Source organism: Pholcus phalangioides, unplaced genomic scaffold (genome assembly GCF_987345545.1).
Source record: "Pholcus phalangioides strain wild (caught in Gottingen) unplaced genomic scaffold, Ppha-v1.0 ptg000042l_1, whole genome shotgun sequence".
Lineage (NCBI taxonomy): Eukaryota > Metazoa > Arthropoda > Arachnida > Araneae > Pholcidae > Pholcus > Pholcus phalangioides.
In genome coordinates, this window is record NW_028301628.1 from 20976562 (window position 1) to 21000036 (window position 23475).

The window sequence follows — 23475 nt, forward strand, 5'->3', positions numbered from 1 at the left end:
AACAGGAAAACAAAATGGTGCGTTAACTGCCGTGACATTTATCTACAGGAGGTCAAAATACTGTACTGGAAAAACACAAGGGATGAAAAAAAGTTATATAGTGGAAGTTTCAGGTTGAAGGTTTTAGAATGCTGAGATTGGTTTGATTCTTTCCTCAAGTGTGATGTGGGACCTATGGAGTTTTTCCTCCTTTCATTGTATTCAAGATAAAAGTCACAGAATCAGCAAAAGTAACTTCTCTGCACCCAACTCAAAAAGATCAAATGAATCACGAAGAAAAAAAATTAGATCACCGGCATGGTGTGTAGAGAACATCTGCCAACAATGCGCGACTGATACACACACAAAAAAGTATATTTACTTCAGGGTTGTAACTTAGGAGGAATGAAAGAATGGGATTGGCAGAGATAGAGTTCGTGAAAAAAAAAAGTAAAATGGCGCTGGTAGCAAAACCTGTTAGAGTTGACAGCCAAAAATACACCTTAAGGGAAAAATCATTTTAAAAAATTGCGACCCTCTTCTCTTACCCAGAAATATTTAAAACGACGTTGTCTACATCTTCAGGGAGTTCTGCGATAAAACTATGAAAAATCTGATTCTGAAAAGAAAGTGCTGTTTGTTCCACAAATAAGAGAACAAATTACTCTACCTACACATTGTAACAATGTGGATGCCTCTTTTCAAAATTTCTATCCCAGAAGTCAACCAGGCAAAGAAACTACGTACTATTTCTTGTATAATATGTGAATGAAGTTAAATTATATTACCCGATAAATTTACGTTAGCTATTTATATATATATTTAGCTGCGAACCAACATTTCAATTTTTCCTACTTACGGAGTTCACTTATTCACTTTACAGGAAAACAATAAATTAATAACTTGGATATTTTTCTCAACATTCACGTAAATAAAAATCAACATTTTCACAATAAGATTCATCTTCACTCAAGTGGAGAGAAGTACAGTGTTGGCTGAAATTTCTAAGGTAAACATTTTTAGTAGATCCTAAATGAAGTTATTAGAACGGAATTTAAAAAACCTTAATAATGCTCAACAAAAACAGTTTGATCTAAATTATGTATGAGCTTGGCATAGACATGAGGTCATTAGAATGAAGTAAGCTGTTGGCTTTATCTAAGGCACAGCACCATCTAGTGCGAAAGTCATTTGAATGGGGACTTCAGTAGTATGAATTCTGCCATAACTCGTGCCTAAGTATCCTACAAAACAAAGGCCTGTTAATCTGAGGACAAAGTAAATCACTTATTTTTCTCCACCAGTCCCTCCTCAGATAAACGAGAACACGTTCGTGGCATTCCGCACGCTTTCTTCCCCGATGACATCTCAACCAATTTATTCGATGTTGTGCCAAACAATGACAATGCGTCTTCTCCGAACAGTCAGTGCTTCACGTAGGCAAACATCGAAACTACAAATTTAGAAACACTAACTGCTTCTCAGGGAAAAGGTTTCAGACCCAAAACTAATAAAGATGAGTCGGGGGTTGATCGAGTACTAACATATGAATCACTTCACGCTTAAACAATGAAATCTTTTCCCAGAGCATCTCGAGAATTGTAAGACCTTTTATCGGGCAGCCAAAAAATTATATAAAGGAATCATAAAAACGCTCGACACTTCGTATTAGATATATGACTCGAGGGCCTACGCGTCAAACTGCCTATAATTTGCCGAATCTTTGACTTTAAAAAGCGACATGAATGGAAAGCATCCACTCTAGTACGAATGTATAACTCGCATGCGCGAAAGCTTAAGGCACTTCTTACTCTACTTCCCGAACAATTACATAAAGTGATTTAGCATTAAAAAATGATTCGTTTAGAAACTACGTGTACTTTTAAGATGCGGTGGGTGTTCATGAGAGATATTTGATGAAGTAATGATAATTTGATTTCAAAGGAATGTTGATCGTCTCGAAATTACTACAAGAATTTAAACTCCATGTAATAAAATTTAGAAACTATCTGAATTTTCTATTTTAAAAAACCATTGAGCATTTTTTCAAAAATAAAAATCAAATACGCGTGCCTTTGTAAATATTATAAATATACAGTGGACGTTCATCATAACGACTCTCCTCCCCCGTGCCATGAAAAACGTGTTATATTGGGATGTCACATATAATCGAAGTTTGAAAAACTTAGCTTTAGAGAATCCATATTTTTGGACAATTAAAGTTATACTATTAATTTTATTATAATTCAAGCAGTTACAGTGTAAATGCATCAAATAGAAAATAATAAAATTGTAATAACTACATGCACGCACCCATGTAGCGAATTGTCCAATATCAGTGGCTATAAGTCAAATACTTTTAGCAAACGAAAAAACCACGGACTTTGTTAATTTCTTTGTAAAAAAAGAGACGGGACAGAAGTGATTTTGGACGGTGCGTTAGATTGAATGGTTTTTACAAGTAGTTATCTTGCGTCGAAATAACGTGTGACTAATATGAAAAATATGGACTTGCGTACCGGTCATTATAATGGAATGGTCACGAGCGTCGACTATAGTCCTCCTACCACGAGATGAGATTTGTCTACGGCACGTCATGTCACGTCAAACGATTCTATTTTATCCTAGAAGGACATGCCAATCGTGAAAGCTCAGTCACTGATGAACTTTTCTCGATGTGCAATCGTTTTACCAAAAAAAAATTGAAAAAAATCATCCGACGTGACATGACGCAGCGAAAATTCATCTCGTGGTCGGAAGACTATAATTACATGTATGTATACTCCTACTTAAGGGGAAAGCGCACACAGTTTACTCTTTTATACCCTAACAAACCCTAAAAAAATTTTCACAGAAATATACAAAACGAGACAAATTTCCTACACACAACGTAATTAACAAAAAATATTCAAATCTATAAATCAATTGGATTAGTGAAACCTCGCTACAACGATACGCGATCTAACGATGAATCTCTCTAAACGATATTTTTTCGAATATTGTTTGAAAAAATAAATGTTTGCTAATATTTAGCCTATGATCCAATGTTAAATTCCACTCGATACAATGATATCCTTTACTACGATGAACTTCTATAATGCTTTTTTAGGATGTTTCGCGATCGCTATAACGATATTTTTCATATTTCACTAAAAACCACCTCCAATGTATTTTGAAATTCCTCACTAGTGTTCGTTCTTTAGAACATGGTGTTTAGTAACATCGGTATTTCGGACCCGAAAATGTAACTTAACTAAAATAACTTCCCCACCGTGAAGCTACTTTCTGTGCGATACATACAATTAGACGGAGAAACCAATTTACAGGGTGAAATTATCTGAATTTTATTCATCAATCAGAATTTTTTGCTGTGAATAAATACTTTTAAATGCATTTTATCGTAGTGCAAACAGCAGCATTATCAGACACCAAATTTATGCTATCTCTCGATAAAACGATAGTTCCTATACAACAATATTTTTTTGTCAGCAGAATACCATTATATCGAGATTTCACTGTATATCGGAATCTTATCACGTTTCTCACACAACACTGTGCTCTCTTCAGTTATCCTCGCATCAATATCTCCACGTATCTTCACACACGTTTCGGTGCGAAAATTCATCTGCATGTAAAATTCGATTCCCTTGAATATTATTTTCCTTTCCAACTGCTATCTTCGATTAGCATTTTTGTAATAAGCAGATGAAATGTCATTTGTTTTGAAGCTAATCTTACTTTTAAAGCTAATCTTACTTTTAAAGCTAATCTTACTTTTAAAGCTAATCTTACTTTTAAAGCTAATCTTACTTTTGCTAATGTTAACCATACTAGCTTTAATCTGGGCCTCATTACAAAGTAGATTTCTCTCAATGGTTGTTGCACATCAAATAAAACTTATCAAAACGAAATTACACAATGCAAACATTACCCCACAATCACTTCAATAAAAGGTCCTCCTCAGAAATTATAATTTTAATATGAAACTATTGAAATGATATTCAACCATAATATGAAGGGATGAAAGCATTTAATTCAAGTACTGAGCACGTTGAGTTTCGGGATGAAAATAAATTAACTAATCAAATGAATTTCGAATTATCAACAAAACATGGTTGTGAAATTAACGTAGATTCGAACATTTCTCAGACCCACTAAAAAAAACAGCGATTCAAAAAAGAAACACTTACTTGTTACACTATAAAAATTAAAAAAACAACCACTTTTATACAGATTTTAATCCTTGGATCACTAAGAAATTGTTGTTGCGAGAACAAAAACAAAAAAGTCACAGATACGAAATCTTAACAGGGGTTGTTACCCAAAAAGCGATAGTCGACACCCGCCAACTTGTCTCTTTCCCCTCCTGTTGTCGCACACGCAAGGGCCGAAAATGGGCACTGCCGGGGCAAAGAGACCTTGTTGCCTTTTTCTTTTGTTCCAGTTGGAAAAACTGTGGTGGAGGATCAAAAAATAGATACCAATTTCCCCACATACATTCTCCTCCCCCTTTTCCCTTCGTTTCAAAAAACCATAAGGCGTACCGCCACACAGTGGCGGTGACGCTGCTCAAACTCCGACGTTCGCTGGCGTGCAGAAGCAGAATAAGAGAGACGGGCAGATACGAAGTCGTGACTCACCTTCAAACATACACGCTCAGGGTCTGTATCCAACTGTATCCTCTAGCGGTGCTACCCGACTGACTGAAGATACCACCGATTCTCGAAGGGGTTCCTCCCCCCCGTCCCAACTTACAAACGACTCATTTGATGGGTAGTCATACGGGAAAAGTCACTCCTGCCGCCAAAGCCAAGAATGCCAAGACGCGAGAACGAACCAACATCACACATAAAGAGATTTCCTCAGCTTTTCAAGAATGGGGAGATGATTTGTGTGTGGGTGCTGCTTCTTTCTCGAAAAACGAAAAAAAAAAACTTTTCACCTTCGAAAGAATGACAGGGAAAAAAAGCTAGATTGTTTCACTCGACGATCGCGAAGATCGGATATCGGGGGAAAGAAAGTGGAACAAGGTAATGATTCTCTAACGGCGATGTCTATCACAGACCCAAACACACACAAGACAGTATTTTATTGCATGCATACATTATGTTCCCAATCTCATCTTGTCTCAGTTTAGGTTTTAAACCTTGGTCAAAACGGTTAAGGCCCCTTTCACACGGAGCGGATGCGGGTCCGCATACCCTTTCACACGAGCACTAAAGATGCGGGCGTCTTTAGTTTGAAATTCGTGCATAAAAACTATTTTTTTGCAATTTTTGTAATTATTTTCTTCCTTTACCCCTGATTCAGTGCCTAGAGGCATTCTTTGGTAATTTAATCTAGAGCATCATAGAATATGGGTATAAAGATATCTTCATTCCGATCCTCACAAGTAGTCGGTGGGAGAAAATGTCTTAAAATATTTTCAAAAGATTTTGAACAAAAATCTGTCTTTTCGGAAAAATATGAAAGAAAAATTCCAAAAACATCCAATGTTCGAAAAATCCAATCCAAAAACATTAGATGTTCCAAAAAAAAAAAAAAAAAATTCGGGAGATGAAGAATTTGCAAGTAGAAAAAAAGGGGAGGGGTGGAGACTCAAAATGTCTGTGCTTAGAAATATTCACATCACAATTCTGTCTTAGGCCGGGATTACACTATAAAAGTTTGATAAAAGTTCGTTTATAAAACTTGAAAAATGCAACCAATAGGCCGATCAGTTAAGTTCGCACGAATGTAACAGATGTGTTTATTGGTTACATTTTTCAAGTTTTTATAAAATAATTTTTAATCAAAGTTTTATAGGGTAATACCAGCCTTAGGCCGCAATTACACTATAAAAGTTTTGTAAACGCTCTTTGATAAAACGTGAAAAATACAACCAATAAGATCACCTGTTGCATTTGCTTGAATGCAACCGATGCGCCTAATAGTTGAATTTTCAATTTTTATAAAATATATTTTATAAAACTTTATAGTGCGATCCCGGCCCACATTACACTATTGAAATTTTATAATAATTATTTTAAAAATGCAACCAATAAGCTGATCGGTTGCATTTGCTCGAATGCAATCGATAAATTTATTGGTTTCAAGTTTTATAAAATAACTTTCATAAACCTTTTACAGTGAAATCCCATGCTTAGATTAGTCACTTCTGAAACATAAAATTTCATTTTTTTTCTTCAGTTTATGGACTGAATATCGAGTAAAATATACTTGTAGGTATCGAGGGAACCACCAAAAATATTCAAGTGCTTTGGGCCTTCAAACGTCTTAATCCGGCCCTGAGTGAACACCGTACGTGAATAACGTTATTTAATAAAAGTATTTTTTTTTAAGTTTAAAAAAATTAAAAGATTATTTAAAATATAAATATTTAACATTATTTTAATTTCAAATATTTAAAAAGAAAAAAAATTAAAATTGTTTTAATTAAATTTAAAAGTTTTGTAGTTTGAAAGTATATAGTTAATTAAATATTCGTAATGAACAGGACAGCTTATAATTTTGGTCCCGTCAGTGGCCGTTTTTGACAAGTTTTACTGTATAAAATTGTAAAGTATGGACAAAAAGCAGTTAAAGTTGCTATATCTCCATTTCAGAAGGAAACGGAGGGATATTCGTATGTAGGTACATTATATTAATGAGCAGGGACCATCATATGGTGTTTTTAAGGGTATTTATGGCAAATAATTAAAAAAATTTCGTGCAAAATCTTTAAAAAGTAGCCAAAGATGCGGACGAATTCGTTCCGCATCCACATCGTGTGAATAGCCCCGAATAACCCAACTGTCAAAACTTCTATGTGCGGATGCGGAGCCCGCATTTAGGTTTTGACACATGCGGAGGACGACGTCCAGACCCGCATGAACATTTCCTAGTTGCGGAGAAATTTCGGCTCGTCTGAAAGGCTCAGTATATTCCAATTGTTAAAACTTCTTCCGGATCCGCATCCGCTCCGTGTGAAAGCCTCTAAGGTGAGACGAAATGTTTGTGAATCTTCCCGTGGTATGGACAGATAAATTTTCAAATACACATGAAGTTTAGAAACGGACAATGAAAAAACTTGCACCAAACAGTCGGTTTATTACATGTACGAAAACAATATTATGCACCCTAATTATAATCGCCTCCCAAAACAAAGTTTAAATAAACATTTAAGCTGGGATTTTCACCAGTTGGAGAGGTGAGAGCGCAATCCATTCATTTGACACCGAAATCGGAATGTTTTATGTAATGGGCACGGTTCATGTAAAGAGGATTGAAAGGGGCCTAAACTAATTGTAATAAGGCATTGTTATGAACTAAAAACCAATGGTTTTATGCATCACAGGGAGTGTTCCAGCAGATTGTTCGAGGTTGCTGCAATATTTTTTGAGTACGAAGTTATAGTTCCAGAAGTTTTTATCATCCCAAAATTTCCAAGTTTGAAATTACCTGAGTAGCCACTGTATAGATATGAACTTCAGTACAATAAAATTTTTACCGGAACGCTTACATTTTCACTCATTTACTCCAAACAGAAAAATGGCTACACAGTAAAACCTCTCTTTTGAGGACAGCCATGGGACAAAAAAATTTGTCCGTAAAAGAAAGGTGAGCATTCATGAGGGGATTAAAATGTATTCTTTCATTGTACAAGCGGAAATTGTTATTTGGCAGTAAAAAGGGGGTAACAGCATCTGAGGGGGTGTGCGTTTTGCTGTACAAAGAACTTTAGATGCAACAAACCAACTTTGTTATATGGGGACTCGATTTGTATAACCAAGTATTTGATAGAAATTTAATTCAACTCCTGTGCTTCAGATAGGAATGAATTCTGATTAAAAAAAACTATATGAAACAAATTCAAAAACAGGGAGCCCCCAATTCTATTTTTAAGAATACTGCAAACTTGAAACGTTTGTTTAGTTCAGTGTTTCCCAAAGTGGGCAATATCACTCCCTGGTGGGCGATGGAATGGTAGAAGGGGGGGCGATAGAAGCTACGGATATAACATAGGATCCTATGGTGTTCGCTTGATTTGGAGGGCGATGAGAGGAAAAAAAATTCTAAAAGGGGACGATGGAACAAAAACTTGAAAGCACTGCAATCAAAATCGAAGCAGGATTCGAATGCAAGCCTGTTGAGCCGAACGTTTTTGAGAGTAATCGCTGAAATAATTTTTCCTCTGTTCCGCCATAAGGTTTTTATAAAAGCTAAAAAAAACGTTCCATCAATCGTCTTCAAGCTGTTGCAAAATATTTTAGAGCTCCAAGGCCACAACTTAGAGATATTTTCGCTCGACACGACAGAGAAATAATTCTTATCGTGATCACGAAGACCTCCTCCGAAAGAAGCTTAATATCAATGGCAAGAATACTTTCCCGAACAGGAACACAAAGAAAAAAAATCCACATAGAAATCCTAAATTAGTTGCACTACCTCTTAAATTATTTCACCTGCTTATTCCAAGACCCTAATAACGGATTCTATTCTTAGAATTTGAGACTCCCGGTTCGTGAGGAGAAATGAATATGCAAGAGACGAAAAGAGAGAATTTGATGGATTGTTCAAGGTGGTCAAATTACAAGCGTAGAATAAAATCCAGCTCAGTTTTAGCAAACTTAAGATGAAACTTCAGTTCTCTGGCAGCGAAATTACTCATATATACGAACACCTTTGTATTGTACAAAGTAACAAAGATTGGATTGATTAAGTTGAAACGTTGACTTTGAAAACATGAGATTGAGAAATTCTAAATTGAATAACCCGAAAATAATCTACCGTTGCGTTTATCTTTTGTTTATATTAGAAATTTATATAAGAAACTAGCGAGGGTCTGAACTGATAATTCATAAGAAAAATTAACATTTTTATTTTTATCAATCTGAAAATAACTGAAGAAAATTTTCCGTTCTTTATTCACATAGGATGAACAGTAATGTTGGAAGGATGTTTTGAACAGTTTTAAATTTAGTTATTCGCGGAACACAAATATGAAAATGAAAAGGGCAACTTCCTGTCGAATATTCTTGAATGAGCGTGGAACTTCTCCGTCAAAAAGTTTTGACATGATATAAAGTAATGTTGACAGGGGGAAAAATAGAGAAAATACACAAATATTTTTACTCCAGTAGAGCTTTCTTTTATCCCTGAGCTTGAACTCGGAAAAGTTTGAGGAAAATCTGTATCTATGCCAAAAAACACACAACGTTTATTACGACGTTGAAAGAGAGCGACTAGACGATCGTTACCACATTCGCGCACAAAAACCCGTGTCAAAACAGGTCAGAACTACTAAATGAAATGAATGAGCTCGCCATATGAAGCCCTACCACAGAGGATAAAGGGCTGGCCATAACGTTGGAGACAGACGTCTGTAAAATTTGAAGACCCTCCTGGAAGAAAGTGGCTATGAAATATTCTTTCATACTCGTGAAATGTGTAGAAAAAAAGATGCTTTTAGTTCATAAAATGAGCGCATGCCTTAGTAACCTTAGTTGGTAAAAACTACTTTACCGAAACGAAAACAAAAATTTTCACAATGTTTAAATGGCGCGCATCAAAGCCTTGACTGAACATGTAAATAAGCTGGGACTAATGAAAAATATCGAAAGTTTCTAGTTGTTCAAGACAACAATGAGCAAATAATGAGCCATAAACCTCCGAACGTTTTGAAAATCAAATGAGACAAACGGCCGCTGGGTTGAGTCAGACATAAAATACAAATACAACGCCACAACAGGCAAATTGCCCAACGAGGTGGCTGACTTAAGAACATCATGGATCCCCGAGCCCCTACCTACTACTGCTACACCACACATGCACCCCCCCCCCCCGGCGGAACCCCCCCCCAACGAATCGGTACATGCGGGAATGTGCGTGTACGTGTAGTGCAACCTGACGTAAAGTTTGTTTCTGTGTAATGCTCGTTATGTGTAGTGCTGTCATCTGCCCCCAGTTTTACAAACTATGAGTGAAGTGTTGTGGTTGAATGATTTACCGTTGTAGGACTGTTGCTCTCTGTGGCGAGACTTTTTAACGGGGAGATCGGCTCGCATTTGCGCCTTGAAGTTGGGAACCACAGAAAACCAACTTCAGCCGACCACCACTGTGGGGTTCGAACCCGGATCCTCGCATCACGAGTCCGGCACTATAACCACTCGACCACCACAGCGACCTCCAAAGTAAAATAAATTTTAAATACATTAGTTGGATGTACTATAACCTTTATAGGATAATAAATCGAAAAATCGCTACAACGATATAACGATAAATCCTTCTACGATTTTTTTTTTTTTGAGAATATTTCGAAACTGCTCTATGATACCTCGCTCAAAATCACTTTCAATACTTATAGTTTTAAACTCCTTACTAGTTTGTTCTTTCAAGGGCGTTTAACAAAATCAGTATTTCGCACTATCTACCCTCCGAAAGTGTCTAGTTTCTGTGAAGATATTTTCTGCGTACTTACACAAAAGTGTTATACGGTAAACTACTTTGCAGGGTCAATTAACTAACTGAATTTCATTCGTCAATTAATTTTTTGTTGCGAATAAATACTTAGGAATGTATTTTATGAGGGTACTACCAACGCCAATTCAGGAGAGATGCCAAGAGCATAAATTTGGCGGCACCTTAAGATAATACCACCTCACGATATATAACGATAACCCCTCAATATTTTTCTTGGTCCGCAGAGTAACATTATATCGAGGTTTCACTGTATTGAAATGCGACATTTGTAATTATATTCGAAATGGCGTGATTGTTTCAGACTTCAACAGGTACAGATACCGAGCAGCGATATTTCGTATCTACAATAATTCCAATTATATAACAGAAGAATAAAAAATGTTCTTGAAAAAAAAAATTCCGAATATTTTCAACTCGAGTAATGTCACTTCCTTTCGAATAATGGAGTTGTAAATTTCCATACCTCCTAACCAGATCATGGCCCGTCGCTGTCTCAATGAATAAGCTGGTGGTCGAAGACGACTTGGGCCACTGGGAAATGTGCATGTGTGTGTTGTGAACCTTACGTGAAGTTCGCTTCGGTGTAATGCTTGTGGAGTGCTGCCATCTGTCATCAATTTTTCAAACTATGAATGAAGTGCAATGCCTAACAATTGTATCGTTGTAGGCCTGTTGCTCTGGCGAGACTTTTCGATGGGGAGACAGACTCACCAATATCTAACATTTATATTACATTTTAATTTCTATTGATGCTATAACTTAATAGTAGTTTGACAATTCGGCTAGAAATTAAGAAAATCTTTAATACCGATGTGATGGGGGAGGAAACACGATCTCTCCGTTACTTATTTTCGACAAGCATGAAATGCTTGTAGTTTGACATTGCATTAATAGCCTTGACTCTTTAAGCGGTACAGCAGAAATCACTAAACATCTAACAGTTTCTCTCAACCGCCGGGCCCTGACATTAGTCAAACCGGGCAGTGAGCGATTCACTTTTCATTTTCCCTCATTTATTTCTAATTAGTCGTGTGTATGACTGGGCCTTCCACTCACAAAAAAGGAATCAACCGGGCCGTTGGCTTTGAAAAGTTGGGAAGCTAACTTATAAAATGCTATATCTTTCCTAATCAAGTAGACTTTCAATAGGTGCAAAGTAAGGGATGGAAAAGTCTTTTATTGAGAAATAAACTTTACAAAATATCTGGGCTTATCGATGCTCAAGTAACAGGTCTGAGGCGGCGAGATATCTCGTCAATGCCACTTAAAGGGTCAATAATACATAATTATCCTTTGACAAATCATGGATTAATCCGTATGATCATTGATAGCGAAAATGAATACCTAAAGCTTTCTGAAGTATAAATTTGACACGCAGAATTTCATTCTATTTGGCACCCACATATCTGTATCGGTGTTTCCCCATCTTAATTTATAGCACATGCAATTTTCGTTTAAATCCTACGAATCGTGCTTTTCTCGCTTCCAAAAAAATGAAACCAGTAATACCGTATTGATCTACGAGTATTATTAACACATATCTAGGTTTTTTCGATGCATGAAGTCCATCTCGCCAAAATATCAGCGCAAAAAGACAATAAGACTCAGTGGCACCCACATTGAACCTAACAAATGGACTGATACCAAATTTCCAGCGGCATTCGAACGCTGATAATTCAGAAGAGTAAACGCCGTTAACGCCAGCATTAATTAAACACGGAAGACTGAAGAGCTTGCCAAACAAACAAGGCCAAGTAGAAGAAACACTTAATGTCAGAAGGGCTTCGAGAAATTAAAAAATACAAGCAGTGAAAGCATCAGGATCCGATGGTAAGCTACCGTGAAGAATTTCAAGGTAAGGAAGGGGGGGGGAGGTTCTTGATGTTGGAGAAAGCAAATCAGAGAAACAAGAGAATAATGAAAGCCAGTGCCATCGCTTGCGATCCCATTCTAACAGGAGAAAAAAGCAAAAAGCAACTGTCTCACAAAAGATAAGCAAACAAAGAGGTGAATTCATTCATGGGTATTGATATCACGCGACATCACCCTCTATTCTGACCATAACACTCTCTTCAAAAAGCTGTATTGTGACAAACGGGTGACGGTAGTGTGACTAATTAAAGAAACTGCAATGATTGATGGACCGCAAGACAAGGTCATGTAGACAGATCGGAATAAAGGAGCGTTAATACGTACAAAGGCGCCTTTCAGTTGCACATCTTTGATACACTGTAAATGGACATTAAACGCAACCACTCCGGCACTATGAAGGATAAAGGTATGAGCATTGACAAGGAGAAATTTTTCTTCCAATGTTTTCTATGAACACGTCAATAAAACTTTTTTTAAAGACATTGGACCAATTTTTGGATTTCAATGCGGCTTCGATGCATGTAATGCGAAAAAACTATGGTGGGATTGTAAAATTGGATCAATGATTTAAAATTTACAAACGGTCATCTGGAAATGGTCTTCAACTCACTAATTCCACTCGGTTAAGTGATGCAAGGTAGTAAAAAATGTCATCAGAAACAGTTTAAAGGTTGGGTAATGACAGGTCACTCCTGATAGTCAAACCCCTATCATTGGCAGGAACACCAAAACAATGATACAGAACCTATTACCGACTTCTATGAGCTCCGGACTTTACATCTACATAGCCAACAAACTTTCTAAAGGTAGTGTTAGTATAGCTCAACCGCCCCCCCCCCCGAACCCAGGTTATTGTCCCGGTGGTTATGTCCCTGGCGTTTACTTTTGAGCGGCAAGTTAATGATACGGAATTCGTTATCACGTTTCTTTACTGCAATTTCGTAACAGTATCGTGGATATTGTTGGATTCCGTATTACAGTATTTAAATTTAACATGAGTTATCCAATGAAAAATTCTGTTCTACATATTTTTACTATAGCAAGGTTCTGTTGAAACGACGTTAACAATATGTTGAATAAACGTGAAGATACAAATGATTGACAGATAGTTGACTGAATATCTATTTAGAAATACGCTCTGCTGAAGAAAACGGAATTATTTTTTAAAAAACATTCAATTCTCTGCATAAAGTCGAAGAGTGCTGAAATAATAAAAATGAAAGTAGATATAGAAAGTGCATTAAAATCTTTCATAGTTTTTCCGTCAGCAAGTGTCAGTTAAAGTAGAGCTTAACCCATACACACAGGGCCGGACTTCTGGGGGGGGGGGGGGTGCGAAAGTCCCGGTAGCAACGGGCAGCAATTTTCCAAAAGAAACCCTTTCCTTTCTGGGAAGATGTTTTGGAAATTTTATCAAAATTTAAATTCTCCCCCCCCCCCCAATTAACTTATTGATCGTGAAAGGAGGCTTTCAGTTTAAGGAAACTTCAGCTCATATACAATGAACCTCACTTAGTTTTTTCCAAAAACTCGTCATGGAAAACGTTTAAACGGGAAATTTCGATAAGTAAAAGTTAGGATCACGAAAAAAAGTCGTACTAAGCGAGAAAACTTTCCAAGTGGGAACGTTGAACGGAATATATGCTGTAGTAATTTTAAACAAACCTACATTTTCAAATACAGTTCTAACGTGTTTCAGAATGTTTATTTCTGTGAAATCCACATGGCCCCCCACATCTTGGAGCAGTGCCCCTAGGCAGAGATCTTTAGCGGGCCCTAAGCCAGACTGTTCACGGGTTCACCTTCTATAATGAATTTATTGCATGAAAAAAACAAGATGGTAATTGTTCCGGGTCCCAGGCGGGCTAGAGTCCTGTCACCTCCCCCTTGTGGGGGTTACGGAATTCCAGTACTTGATTCCTTTACTTCTATTAATTTAAATTAATTAAGTAAAAACAGCAATAAAAAATTCGAAAAATGATCGAAGTTATAAAATTGAAATGTATATTTGATAAAGAGATGAAAATCTTTAAAAGTATGACAAAAATGTATGTTCAATACGATTCGAGCCACGATGAAATGCCAGCAGGTGGAACCCGCTAATTATTATTAGTCGTTTATGAATTTTGCCAAATTAATCAAAATGCCATTCCCTCTCAATGGATCGCGTTTGATTACGATCCCAACTATCAACGCGTTCCTGAAATGAAAAAATGAGTAATAAAATGCGTTTTTTCTGAAAAAAATTTTCCCCTTCAAGATTTATGTTCTTAACTCAAAAAGTTTGTAAGTCGAGGAGCGACTAAATAAAATTTTTTTGCACCAGGCCGTGAAATTCCTAAGCCCGGCCTTGCATACACACTACTGGGAAATAATCGATGATGGTTGTTTGGATGCAGTGCAGTCTTAACGAATGAGCACGCCCGGGGGCCATGATGCTCTTAAGACGGCCCTGTTTGGATGGATGGGTGGGTGTCTCGTTTGATCCTTGAAATCTCATTCCAATGGATAACGGTTACCTACCTTAGCTTTGACAATTCGAAGGGCAGCACAAAATATAAAGGTTATAAAAAAAGGGGGGAAACAACGCCAATCCCACTGCTATCCAAAGACATGACAATTTTTAGGATCTTTCGCCCCCCCCCCCCCCCCCCATCCCCAACACAAATTTAAGGAGGTTAAAATTATAGATAGTACTTGAATTTGTTTAACCGAAAATATGCTGCAAAAAGGTCATGCTTAATGGTCATTCCAACTGCAGACTTTCATGACCAAGTTTTTTTCGAATTGAGCCACTCGAATTGACTTAGAAAAACAATAAAAACAGTTGCGATTACGATTGCTACAATTCCAACACAAAACCCGTACAAAACAAAGGCAGTCATTCATAAATTTGGTTCATTGTTCTCCAAAGCTCATTAAAAACAGATGTGTAAGGTGTAACAAATAGTAGATAATGGATAGAGGAATCTTGGCGCAAACTGCTCACATAAACAACACGGCAGTCGGAGAAAGCACTATTTACTTTTTATCACCACTAGATTGAGCATTTAATAGATTTAGGTCTCACTTAGGAGTGCTAACATTTCACGGCAAACAGAGCAATCACGTCTGCTCCCGATTTAGTTCAGACACTAGCATCCGAATGGCGGAAGCGATATCTTAATCTGGAATTCGATGAAGGGAGTGCCAGAACACTATTTCTAATAGTTCCACCAAATAAAAGTAAAAACACGAATTAATTGATTGGGTTGTAAAAATATTTATAGCAACTGTTCAGGGGCGTCATTTAAAATAACTCTATGCATTACCGTTTCTTCAAAGAGAATTTCCAGTGGTGCAAAGTACAAACAACTGGATACCGAGACAATGAATTTCGGAAAGAAAATTCACATGATTCTACGGAGAACTGAATTCTCTTTCCGAAATTCATTTCCGCTTGGCATCCGGTCAATTGTACTTTGTTTGAACGGTGGAGAGCCCTAAAGCAGAATGTTTTGCATTGTTCTGCAACGAGTCCTCAGCTGACTGAAAATGTTTCCGTATTTTCTGCACAGAAGAGTTTTCCACATAATTTCTTGAATTTCTTCCCAAGATTGCTATGCGACGTGCATCGTAATTTTTGGTATATTCTGCTTGGAGGGACGGAGAGTGATATCGTTTCTTCTGCATTTCCAATAGTGTTCACTGCATGTGTACGCTGCTACTACTTATTAAAAAGGAATAATGTCAGATTTTCAACACACCTAATTACTAGGAACGTAAGAGACGTACATTTTTAAACCAAATATATTCGTACAAAAATTCGAATACCGTATTTATTCAAATTTAATGCGCGCTTTCTTTCTCAGTTGTGAAAATGAATTTTCCACTGAAAATTTTTCAGCTGCTTTCAACATTTTCAGTGATTCTAGAACTTGTACTTAGCTTAGTGCAAGGGGTGCGCAAACTTTTCAGTCCGAGGGCCGGATATGAGGTATTTCAGTCACTCGCGGGCCAGAAACATGTATTTGTGACACCATGGCCCGTATTTTACAGGACATTTCCTAATTTTTGACGTACCAACTTTTCAATAAAATTTCTTGTTCCTTTATTTCCAAAGAGGCTTAATTGAACTTTTAAAATCCAAAATCAAGATTTTTTTCATGGCCTAGTCATATAAACATTCGTCGAACATATGTTTTGTTTGGCGAGTTATAAATTTTCACCCATTACGTCTTGTGGAAGCTCTCACTTCCCGCCATTGACAATTTTTCAGCATTTTTAGCGATAGTTGGCAACTTTACTTGCATTTGACAATTTTTTTGGCGATAATTTGTGATATATCACATGGGTCCCGATTTTCTGTTTCACATATTTTTATAGAGGATATTATGGTCAGCCTAGGTATTCATTGTTTTGTGTGTATTGATACTTTCCTACCACCTTCGAAGGGGCCCTTTACCACGGCTCTTACTCTATAAATTAGAAAAAGGACAAACGATGAGGGGGGGGGGGGGTATCCCCAAAGACAACATACATCCTTATAGGGGGGAAAAATTACATTTTTAAAAAAATAATTTTTTTTTTCACACAGCACTATTTCAGTATGTTTCTCAACCTATGGTCTACGATGATGGCATAGGTAGTCCGCCTGCAGAATTTATGAAATTTAATTCCGCAATTGATATTAGTCTAGTAATATCCATATGTGGGTACAAATAAAATTATATCTTCATACTTAGGTTCACCGTACATTGAGAAGAATGCAGGAAATGGTGATCTTAAATACGGGATATCACTAAATTTTGCCTAAAACTTGTAATTTATTGCTTCAAATGTCCTTTGCTAATTACTGCTAAAATTGCTGAAGGGTATAAAAATAAAGGGCAGTTAACAAATTGAACAGTATTTCACGAAAAAAAATATTCAAATGATCTGATGCCCATATTTGAAGGGTCCTGGGAAAAAACGACTTTACAGCAAATTTTTCGAAAATTAGATAGTATTCATTTTTGGGGAAGAACGACTTTAAAGCCGTAAAGAATAGCGATAAAGTTTCGGCATACTGGGGAAAACCATTATATTCCACACAATCTAATTTTTGCTGCAGTCATTTTATTCCTGGACCCTTCATTTCATTGAGAAAAATAAGGTAAATCGGGATCTTAAATAACCCTTAAAATATGGGCACCGCCAATTGTCATCAAAAAACATTGCCAAAAAATAGACACAATCACTGATCATAATTAAAAATTGCGGGAAAAAACTTTAAAACCTGACAAATATGCGATACGAATGCTTATAATTTTTGAAATAATTATCATATAATATAGATTATGAAAAATTATTAATCTACACACCAGCCATGGCTAAATTGCATAAAGCACTTGTAAATGGTGCAATTGAGGATAGGGAGGGTATGCAGCGCGACAGCCGTGCTGTGGTACCTCAACAAACCAAGGCAGGCAATCGTCATCAGATTATGAAAACGCTGTGTGTATCACGACTTTAGTACGAGTTACAAATTCAAATAAGTATCGCAGAAAAAACGGGACAAATGAAAAAAATTGGAACAATGAAAATTACAGGTATGTCCCGTATTACGGGACACACATGGTCCGTCAAATTGTTTTAGACATTTTATCTATCCTTGTTTTCAAAAAGGTTGAGAAACAGTCCTATAAGATTCACTCGAGCCAACGCAAAATGACAGAAATTGACTTGGTAAACAATTTTGATCCAAAACAGTACATGCAACCACAGATAATTCCTTTCCCTTTCCTCTCACAATGTAGAATTGGATTCAAAAATAATCAGGTTTTAAAAAAATATAACTTGAAACATAAATTGTGCTGTTTAATAGTAAACGGTATGAAGAAACGGTTAAATTTTTATTCCCATACATTCAATATTGCAGAAGTGTTTTGAAATATGCGACAGCTTCACTGCTTGTTTCAGTGCAACGAGCGCACTGAAGAAAATATGAAGCACAGGCACCGTCTCATCGGACGAGCCTTTAAGGTCACCTGATCTTTTACTGCTTGTGACTTTTTCCTTAAGGGTTTCATTAAAGACGCTGCCAGTAACTCCACAGTCAGCCACTTTCTTGAGTTTTTGAGCTCATTTAATCGAATTACTACCGCTTTTACGAATATCAATAGGCTACTGACATGCTGTATCAGGGATGAATTAGACTACCAAGTAGTGTGTGCCGTATAATGAAAGGACAACAAATAGAACACTTGTAAGTAGTAGGAAAAAAAATTGAAATGTCTCTGCTGCTTACGAGCTACTGTCCATCTTGCTATCTGTAATTCCTTTTGAAATATTTATATCACTTTGAAATCCTATGATTATTTTCGAATCACCCTGGGCCGAACTTTGACAGGAGCAAAGGGTTCGGCTGCACCGGGCCGCTAAATTTTAAGAGACTAAAAACAATAAAAATACTTTGTTTTGAAAGTCAAAATGTAACCAAAGTACACGGACACACAGCTTAAAAAGGCCCCCCTCCCCACCCAAGATAAAAGAACGGTGCAGGTGGATCTGTTCCCCGGAAGCTGGACCAGAGGGGGCTGCTAAATTATTCATTTAAAATTATTCTCTCCAAAATTACACGAGGAGGTATAATGCATGCTTGCCCCTGCGCTGAGCCGCTTTTTGCGGCCCTGGGTTGGTCCTAGAATCGGTTCTCTAGCCTTGACACCCCCCAATCTTCAAGTGCCTAGAAGCAAACTTGTAATTTTTTCGCTCGGCAGCGGAAACTGTCGGCGAAATTTATCGTCACATGTTTTTTTTATGACCATGAAACAGTAGTTTGTTAGTCATTCTCAGGTGGCAATGTAAACCTGACGTGCACCAGGTTGTGCATGCCACAGTTGTGGTCAGCTGAAGTTGGTTTTCTGTAGTTCCCATCTTCCGGGCGTGAATACGAGAGCCAATCTCTTAGTTAAAGAGTCTCAAAGAGAGCAACGGGCCTACAAACGTTACAAATATCAATCACTATTGTTCCGATACGTTACAATATTCACTTCTAAAATATAGACGGCAACACTGAAAATTCAGATATTAGATAGGCAATCAGACAGGTACACACACTTCCGCCACAACTCGATAGTAAATTGCCCATGACGGTAGACAAGAGTTGTGCTCGGTTTGAAAAAAAAAAAAAGGAATATATAGGGCCGAAACCAGGTAGAAGCAGGTGGGTCTAATGTCCAGGGCATGAAAATTTCACCCTTCAACCTCCCCAAACATTAAATAGGAGCGTTTAAATGTGTGCTTGTCCCTGTTGACCAAGTATCTAGTTGCGGCCGTGTTCATGGACATCGGAGAAACCCCATTTTAGAAGTTCGTAAAATATATAAGCCCGTCTCTGCCTGTGTGTTAAATTTTTTTTTGCCGAGGAGTCTTCCCAAGTCCAATATGTAGTCCATGTAAGTCCCTAATTGCACAGCAATTATGTAGACAAGTTTTTCAAAAATAACACTCCTTTGAGATGGCTTCCAAAAAGCACAGTGCAAAATTTGTAAATTAAAAGATCCAATGTAAATAAGTCAAGGTGAACCAGATGGTTTTATTCAGCTATCCATCCTTTTTTAAAAAGGGATTTGTTTACATTTTACAGTTCAATGCTCAGTTCATCATTTTTGACAATAGAAGCATTTTCATTTCTAGCTCTTTGCAGAGCTTTGTAAACATTGTTTACGCCTCTGCATGTCTTAAAAATATACAGAAGACAATTGAATGCTATTGGGTATCAGAGTCACAAAACCTAGAATAGGTCTATGTACCCAACTGCTTTGTTAAACTGTTGTTTCACCTATACACAAAATGTGCACCATAATATTGAATGATGAATGCTAGTTACTATACAGGGTTTCCTGGAAGTGCAAGCACAGCCTTTATCTCTTCAACTGTCCATCATAGAGGTATGTTTTTTTTATTTGAAAAATGCTTAACAAGCATTCAAAAATTACACTACCAGTTTTGAGAGTGAAAAGTGTTTAACACAATAGAAAACCCTAAATTTTTATATAGTCCCACTCAAATTTCCAATTAGCAAGTTGTTGCCATCTCCTGATGCCAAGAAAAAAATTCAATATTTCTGAGAGCAATATTCACAGATATTCGAATTCGAAAAACGGAAGAAAATTTTGAAGAACAGAGTTAAAAATATACGGAAAAATCATTTCACTCACATTTAACACTGTTCTTTCCGAAATTTCTTCAGTTTTTCGAATATTGCACTTAGAAATATTCTTTTTTTGTTGGCATCAGGAGAGACCGGACAACGACTTTTAATTGGAAGTTAGAGAACAGTAGGACCGTATAAAAGTTTAGATTTTAATTTGTTACTGTATTTTTACTCCCAAAACTGGTATGGTCCTAGGTAATTTTTGAACGCCTGTTGAGCATTTTTTTAAATTGCAATCATACAGGTATGATTTCAATTTAAAAAATGCTCAACAGGCGTCGTTAACTGTGTCGTATAGACCTATACCCCAGACAGTTAACGAGATGAAAACACTTACAGGACACCCTGTATAATGAATAGTCCAAGACCATGAAGTAGTAAATACAAAATCATTTTTTCTATCCAGATAGAAGTTTTTATTGACTACCCAAAACATTGACACAAAATGAGTTTTTGACCCTCAAACTACGCAAAAGAGAAATAAAAAAACTGGTTCACATATACCCCTCAAATAACCTGAAAAATTATAAAAGAATCATTCGTATTATTTAGCAATGTGTTGATATGTATGATTCCCTTTTCATTTTAAAACAAAGTTACACAAATTTTGTTAAGATTTGGAAAAAGTAGAACAAAACCTAGAAAATAGGACATTCTACCAAAAAGTAGGATAAGCAGGAGCCCTACTTTATCTACCACATTAGGAAAAGTATAATAAAACAATAACAAAAATATGATATGTAAATTACTTGTGTGTGTGTGTGTGTGGTCAGTTTAGTTTAAAATAAAACTGCTTTCAAACAATTGGTTCATAACAAATGATCCAACCTTCAAAGCACCATTAGCAGATAAAGGGTTATAATTATAATCTCAGATGAGAAAATTCTTTCATCTAATTTCCTTTTCCTGCACCCCCCCCTCTTTCGCAAGGGTACAACAGAAACTGCGACGTAACCACAGAAAAACATTGCAGGGAGTCCCACATCGAGGGGTTAGCGCATCAGCCCCTCAGTGAGTATCTAAAAAACTGCCGTTCGGAATCGGCAATAAACTGTAGGTCCTGGTCTAATTAGCTCTTGGGTGCAGAAAATGACTGTGGTGCAACAAAAATGCTCAAATTGTCCCCTTCTCTGAGAACATTGGAAGCTTTAGATACATTGCCTCCCCCTGAATAGTTATGACCCTGTTTGAGGAGGAGAAAGTGTGCAATGATTCATAAGATTGTTCATAAAAAAAATTCAATAAAAAATCCTGCTCATCTGTCAAATCATATGATGAACAGGCAAACAGTTGAAAAGGCACGTATATACAGGACAAGCTTAAACAACAGTCTATAATGTTGGCAGATGTAAATATTTTTTAAAAAATGCAGTTCTGGTATCTTTTCTTGCTTCAGGAAATTACTTTTAGAAAGTTTTGATTTTAGTATATTGTAATTTTTCAAATGTTTCTAGACAAAAACTCTTGAGAAAACCAAGTGTTTTTGTAAGTAAATAGTAAGAACACTACAGCAACCCTCAAACATTAGATTAAATTATTTTGAGAACAATGATTCAATAAGTCTGACTAGGGCTAACTCTATGCTTGGCTTCAATATTCGAGAGCACAATTCAAGAAATATCTTTTGGGTCGCATTAAACAAAATTGTGTGGCATTATAAAAATAATTTCACCAGCACAAACCAAATAACAAAGTTTTTTGATATCCCGTGAATTTTGTACTGCTTGTCTGTTAGTTTGATTACTTGTAACAAACACCAATTTCAGCAAAGTACGCCTATAAACAACTGGTTTTCAAACAATTTTCTAAAATTTCTAGAATTTCTTTGTATTCTTATCTAAATCTTATGTGAAAATTTACCTTTCTACAATGCTTAGCTACAGCTGAAAATGTTTTTCCTGGAAGACATTCGATTGGTGCATTTTTTGGTATTTATTATAAAATCTTCAATTTTTTTTCCCAGTTTTTCAATGAGTACTATTTTGCTTGAAAAAAGCGAAAGGTTATTTTATTCTTAAGATCAAATAAAGACCTTTGAAATGCCTGTTACATTTTCCACTATTGGAGTAAGCCACTAGTGGAAAATTAACAGGCATTTTAAAAGGTCTTTATTTTTTCCACTTATTTTTCCAAAAGGTCAACATTTTCCACTAGTGGCTTACGCCAATAGTGGAAAATGTACCACACGTGAGAGCCGGGGTGCTGTGGGGGCTCCCCACAGTATTTTTTTACCTCGTGTCAGAGCAGACCCAGAATTGATTTAGAAATCAAAGTTTCCTACATAAAACTTAATTTGAGCACCTACACGTCTAAAACACTTCCAATGTCCTCGTTTACCACATTTTTTTTTAGCTAGATTCGAACGTTGGTTGTGGTGGTGTTATCATGCGAGTAAATTCTGAGAATGTCCAAGTGCAAAGCGCTTTCAAAATTAAAGCTATACATTTGATTTAAAGCCAAAACATGGACAAGAAATTAGGTATCAAAGAAATTCAGGATTACACGAAGTTCGTTATTCATGATTTTGAAGAGCAAACAAAAATTGAAGAGAAATTCTAATTGAGAGAGAAGAATCCAATGGTGATATGAACATCTGTAAGATAAGATTCAAAAAACGGGCTCACACTGATACAGAGAAAGCTCTTGCATTGCTTGAATAAAAGTGAGAAGGAACTACTGTATGTTCGTTCCACTGACCAGGACCCTACTAAAAGAAAAAGCTTCACATTTGGCATGCTTATCAGGCAAATGTGTTTTTAACACACAACATTCAACGTCCAAAATCATATCAAGGAAAAATAAACTAGTAACGACGAACATATTTTTGTTCATGTATTTAATTATGGAAAATTTCAATCAAATTAATTTTTTTTAAGCATAGAGAATTTTTATAACAATATTTTTAAAACACTTATTAAAAAATGGGTATGTGCTTGTAAATCATGTTTTATTCTGCTTAATTGTACCATTTTCCAAACCAGTAT

At 36.5% G+C, this 23475-nt stretch overlaps 1 protein-coding gene across 4 annotated transcripts in view; it reads right to left on the minus strand.

Moving 5' to 3' along the window:
- Nucleotides 1-23475, minus strand: part of cher (filamin A protein cher) — a 104827-nt gene that overhangs the window by 15398 nt on the left and 65954 nt on the right. The window contains exon 1 of one of the 4 annotated variants that reach the window (XM_089255504.1): nucleotides 4620-4760. The exons of 2 other annotated variants lie outside the window; for them this stretch is intronic. The gene's annotated coding sequence lies outside the window, so the exon portion shown is untranslated. Of the gene's footprint in view, nucleotides 1-4169; nucleotides 4573-4619; nucleotides 4761-23475 lie in introns of those variants that run through there. One more of the 4 variants, XM_089255503.1, reaches the window with a different exon arrangement.